Source organism: Zalophus californianus, chromosome 1, assembly GCF_009762305.2.
Source record: "Zalophus californianus isolate mZalCal1 chromosome 1, mZalCal1.pri.v2, whole genome shotgun sequence".
Taxonomy (NCBI): domain Eukaryota; kingdom Metazoa; phylum Chordata; class Mammalia; order Carnivora; family Otariidae; genus Zalophus; species Zalophus californianus.
Window position 1 is genome coordinate 177,995,414 of NC_045595.1, and position 12,224 is coordinate 178,007,637.

General features: G+C 36.6%; 1 protein-coding gene and 1 non-coding gene across 7 annotated transcripts in view; one reads left to right on the plus strand and one right to left on the minus strand.

Moving 5' to 3' along the window:
- CADM2 (cell adhesion molecule 2) overlaps positions 1–12,224 on the minus strand; it is a 1,065,941-nt gene that overhangs the window by 250,381 nt on the left and 803,336 nt on the right. The gene's annotated exons all lie outside the window — the stretch shown is intronic.
- Positions 8,092–8,201, plus strand: LOC113919018. The gene has a single exon (XR_003518764.1). It is a non-coding gene; the product is annotated as a U6 spliceosomal RNA (small nuclear RNA).

The window sequence follows — 12,224 nt, forward strand, 5'->3', positions numbered from 1 at the left end:
AACATTATGATGACTTAATCACACCCATGAAATATATTTCCCTTTTCTTCTTTAGTTTTGTAATGATTCTATCATTACCACAAGCACCACTTGAGGTTATGCTGGAGCTATTGGCATACAGGATCTTATTACCAAGAAGCCTGCTGATTGGCACCATAAGAGACAGAAGAGCCTGAAGGGGAAAATTTCTTTCCAGACCTAAATGACACAAGCTCAGAGGTTCATGACCATGTTATATAATTAAGCCTATCAAGTATAAAATCTGATATCAGTAGCTTTGTCTTCTCAATGCCCACCTCTTAGAGTCACTATGGCAACTCCCCAGGATATCTCCCTGTAATCTTTAGGGTGGAGTTTTTAAATTGAGGTTAGGAGATGTCTGGAATAAATTCTTTGATAGTTGACTTAAAAGTCAACAGGAGCCAGAGTGGGATGTGTTTTGCCTTCAGCTCAGAGGTGACCTCTAGCAGGGAAACGTGGAAAACTATCAATCTTGTGAAGTGAGGTGAGGAGAAAAATCACATAAGAGAAAATGTGAGCTAAAACAGAAAGAAGGAGTAATTACCAGAGATATCAGATTACCAGTTCATAAATACGAAGCTCAGAATGATTTTAAGATATTTTGCTCAGATTCCCAAGTATTGATGTAACACATGAACTTGACAATGTGAGGGAGGAGGGATTCTATAAGTAATAAAAAGCACACAAGTGCTAATAAGAATACACAGTTCATTCTGGGTGACCATTTGACTATCAACTGGTCCATAAATAATATTGTATGCTTCCTTAAAGAAGTGGAAAAAGAGCAGTGATGCTTGCAACAATTTCATCCACTACATTTGCAAAATAACTTTCAAAACATCCCCATGAGAAAATATTAGCCTTCCCATTTCACAGATGGGTAAACTGACACTAGGAGCTTAAGTGATTTTCCAGGGTGAAACAAAGTCAATGAACCATTTGGGGTTTGTTCTGAAAGTTCAAAATTTTATTCTTAGTTTTCCACAAAGGCTGCTGGGTCATAGTAACTTGATCACTATCTGCTTAAGTGTGAATTGGACAACGAAACAAAAAAAATAAATGAGTAAACATTTTAACAATGAAATTTTCAATTGCATACCTAGCTGAGCTACGTCCTCGTAAATTTCAGTTGTAGCATTAAAATCAAATAAGAGAGGATGTCAATATCAACCGCCATCAAACATCCTATCCTATTCAGATCTTAATTTTGACAATTATTTCAATCTTTCCTTACTGGCCTAGAGAAGAAAGAAAGTAATATTTGTTAGGGTCTTCTGCATGCCAGTTACTTTATATATGCTTGCACACCTATTCTTTGTCCTTTCAGGTAGGAGATTAGGACAACTTCCTTCCATCTTCTCCCCATGTGGATTCTGACTTTAAAGTATTATGACTTCAGTTCCCTGGAACTTGCAGCCTAAAATCCCCGCAGTCAAATAATTTAGTTTTTCCCAGTAGAGAGCAAACTCATGTGGAGAATCTACTAATCTTAAATACCCTTAGGATATGTGGTTTCCAAAATCAATTCAAAAGCCAGTTTTATAGACAAACTTCTTCTCAAGCTTTGAATTGCCCTTTACTTCTGGTTATAACCTGGAGAGAGCATCAGGTTAACTAATCCTTTTCTCTTTTAACTCTTTGTGGCTCAAGGTTGTCATTTAATTCAATTTCAGAGAGTCTTTCCAAAGAAGTTACTAATTTTCCCAATTAGCAAAATTAATATGTTATCAAATTAATGATTCATTTTTAATGCATTCATTAAACAAATATTTTGGGGACTTACTACATGCTTTGCCTGATATGAATCAACATTTGAAAGATGCACAGAGGAAGAGAAACTTGCTAAGGAGACGGCAGAGTTGGGAAACTTTGTGAGAGGGTGTGAAGGCAGGGGAGAAGGCAGTCTAGGTGTGGTACATAACTCTTTCTTTATTCCCCCCCACCCCACTATAAGGATTTCTGAAATGCATTGGTCATATCAATTGAGGCCTTACTTTAAAAGGATCCTTTCTTTGGCTAAGCTCAGCACCATCCTAGATTTCAGAGGAGTTACTCTTAATCAAACAAGTGTATGATCAAATGTAAAGGAAACAAAACTTCCAATTTGGACTCGTAGAGGCTAGCTACTTTTCCAGGCAGCCCATGTCCATCATTTTCTCCTCCCCTCCTTGTGTTTATTCCCTTTAATTATTTGCATAAATATCAGTCTCCTTGAGTTGCTTTTAAGATAATTAAAGGGCAGGTGATGACATCATCTTACTTATCTTTGAATCAGTTATATTGCTTAACATTCTGTATTGAGAGTTGGAGCTTCCAGTGGGGGCTCATTGTCCAAAATGAAGGCATCTTCTTAGAGCAGTGGCTGGCCTTGTAGGGGAACCTGTGACAGGAGAATGACCAAGTCTGCTGCATTTGTTCATGGTCAAAATAGAGGGGCAGGAGGAGAGACTAATTCTCTACCAAGAAAAAAAATATGGAAAATTTAAATCATAAAATCCTTATTAGTATATTATCTTAGGACTTTTTTTTAAGTTCTAATTGAAAATCATGAGGAGTGTACGTAAGGTATAATGGATGTAATCTAGAACAGACACATCCAATACCATTGTCAGCACCCGAAATGGGACATAAAAAGAAAGACTGCCAAATTTATGCTCCAGAAGGGGAAAAACATACAAGACAACTTTTCTTGAATATTGAGTATAATAAGCCCTACCTAAGCCCTCTTAGGTGGACAGGATGCTGAGATGGAAAATATTTTACTTTCCTTTCCTGGTCCAATTTCCCTTTCATCAACATCCACTTTAAAGATTTATTTATTTTTGAGAGAGAGAGAATGGCAGGAGGGGCAGAGGGAGAGGGTGAGGGAGAGACTCTCCAGCAGACTCCCTGCACATGGAGCCTGATGTGGGGCTCGATTGCACAACCCTGAGATCATGACCTGAGTGGAAACCAAGAGTCAGCTGCTCAACTGACTGAGCCATCCAGGTGCCCCAACAGCCGTTTTCATAGTACCCTTCCTCTGTTATCGCATCTTCTACAATCACTAAGCCAATGGTAAATATATGAAAACTACAGCTAAACTTATCTGAGCATTCACAATATTCTAGGCACTATTCTAAGTGCATTTCTCTTATCAGTGATTTACTTTTCATACCAACCTTGTCGTCATCTCTACCTTAAAGATGTGGGAACGGATGCAAAGAGAGCTTAAATAATGTGCCCACAGTCACACAGCTGTGTGCAGCACCCAGGTTCTGAACCCTCCCACTCAGTCTTCAGACCTCACATGCTTAACCAAAAACTGCTTGGAAAAGAAAGTGAATTTAATTCTGACTAATGGTTATAAAATAAGCATGGAGTTTGTAGTTAAACCTTTCAAAGATGCATTTAAATTTTTATATCTATTTTTAATAAGTGAAGGAACATTTGAAATTCAAGTAAAAGCTGTGATGTGCTAGAGCTGGCTCATACTAGCTCACGAGAGCCAACCGAATGTAACTCTTTTCACTTTATGCTCAATGACATACCCTGCTAGCTTCAAATGGACCTCAGTGAGAGTCTTTTCACTATGGAGACTGGCAAACAGTTCAAGTCAGTGTTTTTTCTTTTTTTTTTTTCTCCACAGAGGCAGTTGTTAATCATTTACATAGCACACCACTGGAAAAGCCACCTTTGATGTCTCCTGTTGGGGCTCTTACCTATATATTTAGCATAAATAAAGTTTTAGTTTTTTTTTCTGAAAACCAGTGAACTCTTTGCAATGCAATACAGCTCTATTTTTGAAGTTCTTCTCTTCATACTTTGAGTCTCTTCAGTCCCCTTTCCCCTTTTTCCTCAAATCATTTTCCAAGAGCCATTTTTTCCTCCCACTCATCATTTTTCCAATAAAAGTCCTTCAAATTGATCTCTTTTTCCTCTACTCTGTTGAACTGATAGTTTTCTTATGCTACCAAGTTTATTTCTAACCAGCATCGGGGATTGAAAACCATTTAGGCTAGTTTCAGTAGTTTTATGTAAACAATTTGCTAATTTATTGCTGTGAAAGACACTTTAATGAAGAACAATTATTCAATAGTCTGCAAAGATGGCTTTCCTGACCCTGTCTTTAAATAGCAGAGAGAGGAGCTGCCATTATTCCTTCAATGTTTCTATTTCTCATATACTTAGGGAAAAATGGCTCAAACCTTTTCTTGTCTGGATCAGGAATTACCAAATTCAAAATCAGGGCAACTGAGTCTTGACCCCTGTTGACCTCAGTTAGTTAAGAGCTGTCCTTGCTTCCCACATTTCAAGCACACTTTCACTGACTGACCACCAAGCACCCAACACACTGTCACACAGTACATAAAGAAGCAAATTCTAAGATCATGGCCACCTCGACCTTGCTGACAGGCTGTGATGTGCCATTACCTGAGAAGCAATAAGCAAAGCGGCAAAGAGAGATCTTTGAAGCCAGCAGTATTGTGGAAAGAGAGCAGACAGGCAAAAATGCATGTTTGAAAACTGATCCCAAAATATGGCTTTGCTTCCAGAAACGTCATCATTCAAGCCTGGCTATCTCCTGAATGTATGATGAGTGAAGGCAATGGTTTTCTCCATCTCTCTTCCTGCACTAAAGATTAAATGTGGGCCACAACAGTGGATCAGTGCACACGGTGCATGAGTGCTTACTTACTCAGGGCAATAATCACCTGAGATATATCTAGACAGACAGGCGGAGGCTGTCTTTGCACATCTGAGAGGGACTGAGTTACAGTCAGTGGTTGGTCAGGGTACATGATCAACTTTTGTGGGCTGTTTAACAGGAACCAAAGACCCTCATTATTTTTCTTCCTGAAAATGAGCACAACTTTCTCAGAGGAAGAAGTGGACTTAACAACAATGAAGGGGAACGAATAAAAACAAGATGTGAAGAGAATTTAAGATCTCGCTTTTCAATAAGAAAGCATAAACTTCTCATGAGATAAACAATGCCCCATATTTTGGTTCTTCCTTTGGGAATATATTTATACTTTGTGAAAACTGTCAACTAAGTCTACAAAATTGTTTAATTCGACAGAGTCGCTGGCATCTGAAGCAAGTGGCATATATAATGCTTTGACTTGTTTTTAAATATTTTTGTGTCCTCTCAAGAACCCCATTTTAAATGCAAAATACTGGTCTCATTAAGGTTCTCATATTTTGGTAATGAAAAGCACAGGTGCCAAATGTATCAGTAGATACACAGTATTGTTACAGGTTCTTAAATATAAGAAATGGACAGAAATAGGCAATTCAATTCTAAATGAAGTACAAAGGTAGCTTACTATTCTTTCGCTCTCCCCCCTCCCAACTCTTCTCAGCTTTGTGTTTCCCTCCCCCCTCCCATCTGTTCTATCAACAGGTTTGGGATTTATACAAAGAACCTGAATCTTAGAAAGTTCAAGATCATTTTTGTTGCTTAGAGTCTAAAAATATATCTGAATGCACACACAGCATGCTATTACTTCCACTAAATTACTGAAGGCATTCTAAACAAATAACCTTCTAATGTGAAAGTTGTGGCTCAGTAGTTGTGTGTACTGAAACACATATTGCATACTAAAGCCTATTGGATTGGAAAGCACAAATACTATTAATGCAAGCTTAAAATTCTCAAGAGAAGTACAATAAATGCTCTATCATGTGAGAAAGGAAATTGGAGGAAAAATTAAGACTGATAACTAAGTGCAAAACGTTTCCACTTTTGGAATGTCCGTCTGTTCTTTCAAATATTTAGAATTCTCTAGCAATTTTCCCGTGATTTCATTCTAGCTTTTAGGTTTGTCTGAACAACTTTCAGTGCTGTTTTCCTAGGTTACCACATATAATTTATTTTCCTTTGACTCTATCCCTTCCGGATTTAGCTTGTCTTATAGCGTAGAACACCTGGTCTCCACCTTCTGTGCCACCCCTCTGCCCAGCCACTGTGGAGCATGGCCATCAGTCTGGTGCTGCTTGCCAGTTTCCATAGAGACAGGAAGCACTTTGGAGACCTGTGTTCCATTGCAACTGCCAGACCAAGGCAGGGAAGAAGCAAAGCTGGCGGGCAGTGGGTCTTGCAAGGCCAGGAAGGTTGGAAGGGCTTTCTCCTCCTGATATCAGAGCATGACAGTGCCAAACTGGCAGCTTCAGCAGTTACAATCCTGGAGACCAGATCCTGGTGTTCACCATGGCCACTGTGAGCGACCCATCCTGCTCCGGACTCCTGGAGCAGAATCTCTGTGTACTCAAAGCTTGGCCCAGGGCCTTTGTTGGCTTCTGATCCATGACAAAAGGCTCTTTCAGATTTACAGTGGCTCCCACAGCTCCTGACCCAGAGAATCATAATTCTCCTGTAGAAATTTCACCTCTCTTTCCCTTTTCTAGAATGTGATAATAGGTTTTTCTGGACACTCATAGCAGACTAGGAAACCAATGGGATTACCATTGGTTTGTTTCCAATTAACCTACACAGTGACTGCGAGTAGGTGACCCAGTTAACTGTGCAACATCATATCAAAATCAGTTACCATTTGCTGTGTCTATGATAGGATTTATAATTAGAGTCAATTCTTGATTATCGGGATCAGGGCTGGCCCTGAAGAAATTTGTAATGTAGGTGAAATATAACACCAGCTCCTTCCCCTACATTTTTTTTTTTTTAAGATTTTATTTATTTGACAGAGAGAGAGACAGCCAGAGAAAGAACACAAGCAGGGGGAGCGCGAGAGGGAGAAGCAGGCCTCCCGCAGAGCAGGGAACCCGATGCGGGGCTCGATGCGGGACTCGATCCCAGGACCACGGGATCATGACCCAAGCCAAAGGCAGACGCTTAACCATCTGAGCCACCCAGGTGCCCCATCTCCTACATTTCAAAAATGTCTTTGTGAGATTGTATACCTCAGCCTTCTGTATTATAGATATTCCCAGCAGTTTTTCTTTCTACCTAAAGTAGATTTCTCCAATTTCATCCATTAATTTTATATTACTCAGCCATATCACAAAGTTTATATTTTCCTTAATTTATAAAATTCTGAGTTTCAGAGAATATTTATAAAATCCTAGGAAATGCTGTTTTATGACAGCTTTATGTTCTTGCCTAGTGTTCTTGCCTTGTATTGCTTCAGTATGTTTTAAAACATTATCCAATTTTTAAAAGAATGTCCAATATTTTAAAAACATGTATTTGTACAAAACCAGTTGTTTTCATTCTTTGCTTGTTTTTCTGCCTATTATTCTGTCAAAATGCATAACAAAAAGTTATTAAAATATCATAGACTCAGACTAGATTAAATATAAATATATCTAGCTTTGCAGCTGAAATAGATTTTTGAAATAAAAACATTAAAATATATTTGTTTTCATTAATTTATCTATATTTAATTTATTCTCTAAAATGTTTTGAATCTTCTCAAAAATTCAATTTATTGAATGAACATGTATAGTTTTTCAAGAAAAAATGAACTTGATGAATTGTTCACATTCATATTCATAAAGCTATTTCTTTTCCTATTCATATAGATCTTCAAGTATTGTAATGTGGAAAAATAAAAAGCAAAGGAAATAATTTTAAAATGAAAAGGAAACTACATGTCTCACAAAGCATTATAAAAGAATAAGATAATTTTTAAATTATTTTTATAAGTTCAAAAAAGGCTAACATGTAATTATCATGTGTGTATAAATTCATTTTATCTTTCTAGAATACTGCTTTCAGGGTGAATGAGCAAGACCTAGATAGAACCGACTAGCTTTACTTACTAACTGATGAACATTTGAGAGGCAGCCTTCCAGAGAAAAGAAATTTATGACCACAATCACAATCTAGTTCACAGTGAAACTCAATCACGTAACTAAATTCTAAATTGAGATGTCAAACTGGAGGAAATATTCTGGAAAGGAACACACAGATGGTAGGACTCTTCTGAAGACAGGGTGAGGAATATAGTGCTTAATGTACAATAATCAATCTTCTGGAAGCAAAAAAAAAAGGACTGGCTGGGACGTAACTGTTTAAAATTGAAGTTCCTAGGGAAAACTTCAACCTGAGGCTAAAAAGGGGGAAAAGTGCTCACTTCAGCAGCACATATACTAAAACTGGAAACATACAGAGAAGATTAGCATGGCCCCTGCACAAGGATGACACCTAAGAAGGGGGAAAATGATAACCTATATTTTCCATGTCATCGTGTAGGTCTTAGAATGTCCATATATTTAAAGAAAGGAACAAATAAAGTTGAATTATAATACATTTTAGAATATTTAATAACCTCAAGGAAAATTAAAATTCCTAATAACATTTCTAGAAGCAAATTAAATGAAAAAATGCAAGAAAATAAAACAAGCATTATTAAATCCCAATTTCAAATACACAGTTGCTTAAAAAATACAAAATACAGCTAGCAAAATAAGGTAAACATAGTAAGGAAAGGAATAAATTGAGAAGACAATTAGGACTTCAGTCTGGTTTTTCCCTCATTCGAGATGAAAAAAACTATATATACCAAATCAAATTAATTGTTGCCTAATATATTGTTGCTAATTAGTGATTTCACTTAGTTGTAGGAGACATATTTTGATAACATCTTTCTTTTGTATTGTGCCACATATTTGCATACTCAGTAAGCATAAAATTGTATTGACTAGTAGCCAAGTTGCCTATAGATTAATGTTCTTTTCATATTTTGTTCTCTGCAGAAAATTTAAATAATTGCATTGGAACATTGAATAGAGATTTTCGTGTAAAAGAGCAACAGAGATGTCTGTTTGAATTATAACTCTTTGGATTAAAGGATGCAATAAGAAATTTTGAGATGCCACAGATACACTTAAGATATATCTAAGAAAAAATATGTTATCAAACATGTCATCCAATAATGTGCAATCAGTTCATATTAGGTGTATGAACTATACACATCAATGTATACAACGTTAAGGCTCTCTGAAAATTATCTTCACCTTTGTAGTGGATTTTGCCTCTAAAATATACTTCATGACATTAATTTATTCAACAAATACATTTTTTGTGCCAAGAATGTGCTTAAAATAGTAGGTGCTAGAGATAAAACTATGACCAGGTTAGAAATGATGTACAGTTTTATCTTTAGAACTTACAGCCTAGAGATAAGCAGTAAAACAAGAAAACAGAAATTTATACAGGAAAGCCTGGCTAAGAAGGTGGTGAAATTTTGGCTGAAACCTAAATGGGGAGAAAGACCCAGCCATTTAAAAAAATGCCAGAGGACAAAATGTTGGAGAGGGGTGGCCAGTATTCAAAAAGTAAGTTACCTGATGTAAAAGATCCTAAGCAAGAGGCAGGAAAGATGTTGACTGTTGAAGGAACTAAAAACAAAACAAAACAAAACAAAAAACAAAAACTACTGAGTCTGGTGCCTGAAAAACAACAGACTAATGGCCCAATACAAGGTAGGAAAGAATGTCAAGGCCAGGTCATGCAGGGCTTTTTATGTCTTCATAAGGAGCTCACATTTATTCTAACAGGCAATGGTAAGCCATTGAGGGAAGTGACTGAATATACATTCTGGGAAGACACTGTTTTTCTGGTGATTAATCATTATTCCTAAATCAAGGATTTTTAGTCTTTGAAATGAATCACTGTAAAAATAGTGTTTATAATCAAGAACCTTATTGAGAAAATATCAAAGAATTTATTAAATCATGGGATAATTTGTAAAGGTAACTAATCTTGGTATTTTTTTTTACACTGTAAATAATCTAGTAAATGGAGACCCATCTTTCACTGACTTGCGTTTGTACCAAAACAGAATCGTTACCTATATTTCCATATCCCCCACCACCACTCTTTGAGAGACAATTTATTCCTTACTTCCACTCTGAAATGTCATTGCTTTGGGAAGTGCCTTGTTATTAATAACAGAGAACTTCTGTTTTATTGCTTGTTTTAAAAGCTACAGTGGTTATCTGGGAGAAAGGAAAGTACTGCTGGTAAACTATCTATGGATCTACACATTATTTTTAAAACAGTGTTCTTTTTCAAAGATGTATTTCCCTGAATGGAGAACAACACCACGCTTTCAAATAAATAATGAGTCCCCAAAGGACTGCAAAGTGAGGTAATAAAATATTTGAATTTTTCTCCTGTATAAGAATGTCTTTTATAAACTTTATAAAACAGTTCTTCCTTTGATTAATATAATAGAAATTAGTATTTGCTGTTCTGTTCTGTGCTGTTCTAATAACAGTATTTTTATGCCCCAGGAAACTATTAGTATGTGAACCTGAGACATGTGGAAAATTCTTGATAGCAGAGGCAGAAACACATGTTACTTTTCATTCTCTAACAGGCACATGATATTGCCATGGACATGGTGGGCACATATTTTTGAACACATGGAATGTGTTCACAATGATACCACCTGAATTATGTAAGTGTTGATCAATATGTGGTAACATATAGATCAACTTGGACTATTCTCTAAGGAACAAGCTCTCCTTTGAAAAAAAAAATGTAATAACACAGGGGTTAATAGAATGTGTTTTTCACTGTTTGATCATTTCTGAATGCACAAAGATTTCATTAATGTTGATTTCACCCATCTTGTCCATGTTTACGTGCTTTGATGTTCAAGTCCTTTGTAGTGCCACATTAGATCTAGGGGAACACTGCCCTATGAGAGCAAGTGGAAACTGCTGTGGGAAAATATTAAAATGAAACTTAATACTGTGTATAGATTTGTGCAGATAAGTCAGCTCAAAGAATTTTACTTCTGATGAGGCAGAAAAAGAATTAATGCCATCTTCTCATATCCCTTTTTGGGGTTACTATTTTTTATCTGTTAATAGAAAATTATAATGAATTGGAATGTTTCAAATGGAAATTATTAAAATTAAACTTCAATAAAATAAAGTGAGATAGAATTGAAAATATCTCAACTGATTCCTGAAATTTTAAGAATGCATGTTCTGGAAAGATGGTTGCAAAATGATAACTGAAAAAAAAATTATTGATAGCAACACCAGTGATCCCTTCACTACAATACTGGAAATAAAGGGTTAACAGCTGGTTCCTGGTCTTTCTTTCAGTTTCAGGAAATCCTAAAAAGTTGACTCTTGGTTGAATCATCTTTTCAATTCAAGCAGTTCATGGGTGTATACTGGATCCAAAATAAATGAGAACTGGGGAGTGGTTGTGTACTAGACTAAGCACCTACATTTCATTGTTGGGAGTACTTATTGAATAATAAATGAGAACTGACTAAATGACGTTGTACCAGAGAATGGGAACTGGTGACATAATCTTGTGAAGGCTGCTTGACTACTAAGGCATCAAAACTGGATAGACTCCAGGGGTGTCTGAGTGGCTCAGTGGGTTAAGTGCAGGGCTTCTGTTCAGATCATGATCCTGGTGGGGTCCTGGGAGAGAGCCCAGAGTTGGGCTCCCGGCTCAGTGGGGAGCCTGCTTCTCCCTCTCCCTCTGCGGCCCCTCCTGCTTTCACCCTCTCTCACTTTATCTCAAATAAATAAATAAATAAAATCTTAAAAGAAAAGAAAAGAAAAGAAAAGAAAAGAAAAGAAAAGAAAACTGAATAGACTCCAGAGCTGGAGGCTTCTCTGAGGTGTGGTTCCTAAGTCGACTCAGTCTAGTCTTGGATAAGGAGTAACTGTGCACACTCAGAAGCATTTCAGGGAGTCACAAAGCTTCTGCTAGTTCTTGACATCTTTGTTGTATCATTTGTCTTGTGATCTCTGGATACACTTGATGTTGGATAAAGCCTGTTGTGTCATGGATATTATCATATACATGAAACCAAGAATTGTGCGGCTGTTCTAGGAAAGTGGGCCCTGCAACCATAATATCAGATTAATAAAAAGTATCATTTCAGCATAGTCTGTCTGCTGAAGTAAATGCTCTTCCAATAAGAATAGAGTAGTCGCATTATCCATGCTCAAAACTGTTCCTGTTTGTCCTGTTTCCTTTCCAGATCAGATTGAAACTAAACAGACTGCCATATTTCATGAATTCTACATATAATTTGTGCAACAACGGGTTTTCATTTCAAATTATTACTCTTATATGCTTTGACAGATCTGAAACCAAAGATGTATGCTGTGTTAGATAGATAGATAAATATAGATAGATAAATATAAGATGTGTATTTTTCTCTATATATAATATATAAATAAGATGTATATTACATGATGCATATTATTAGTAACAG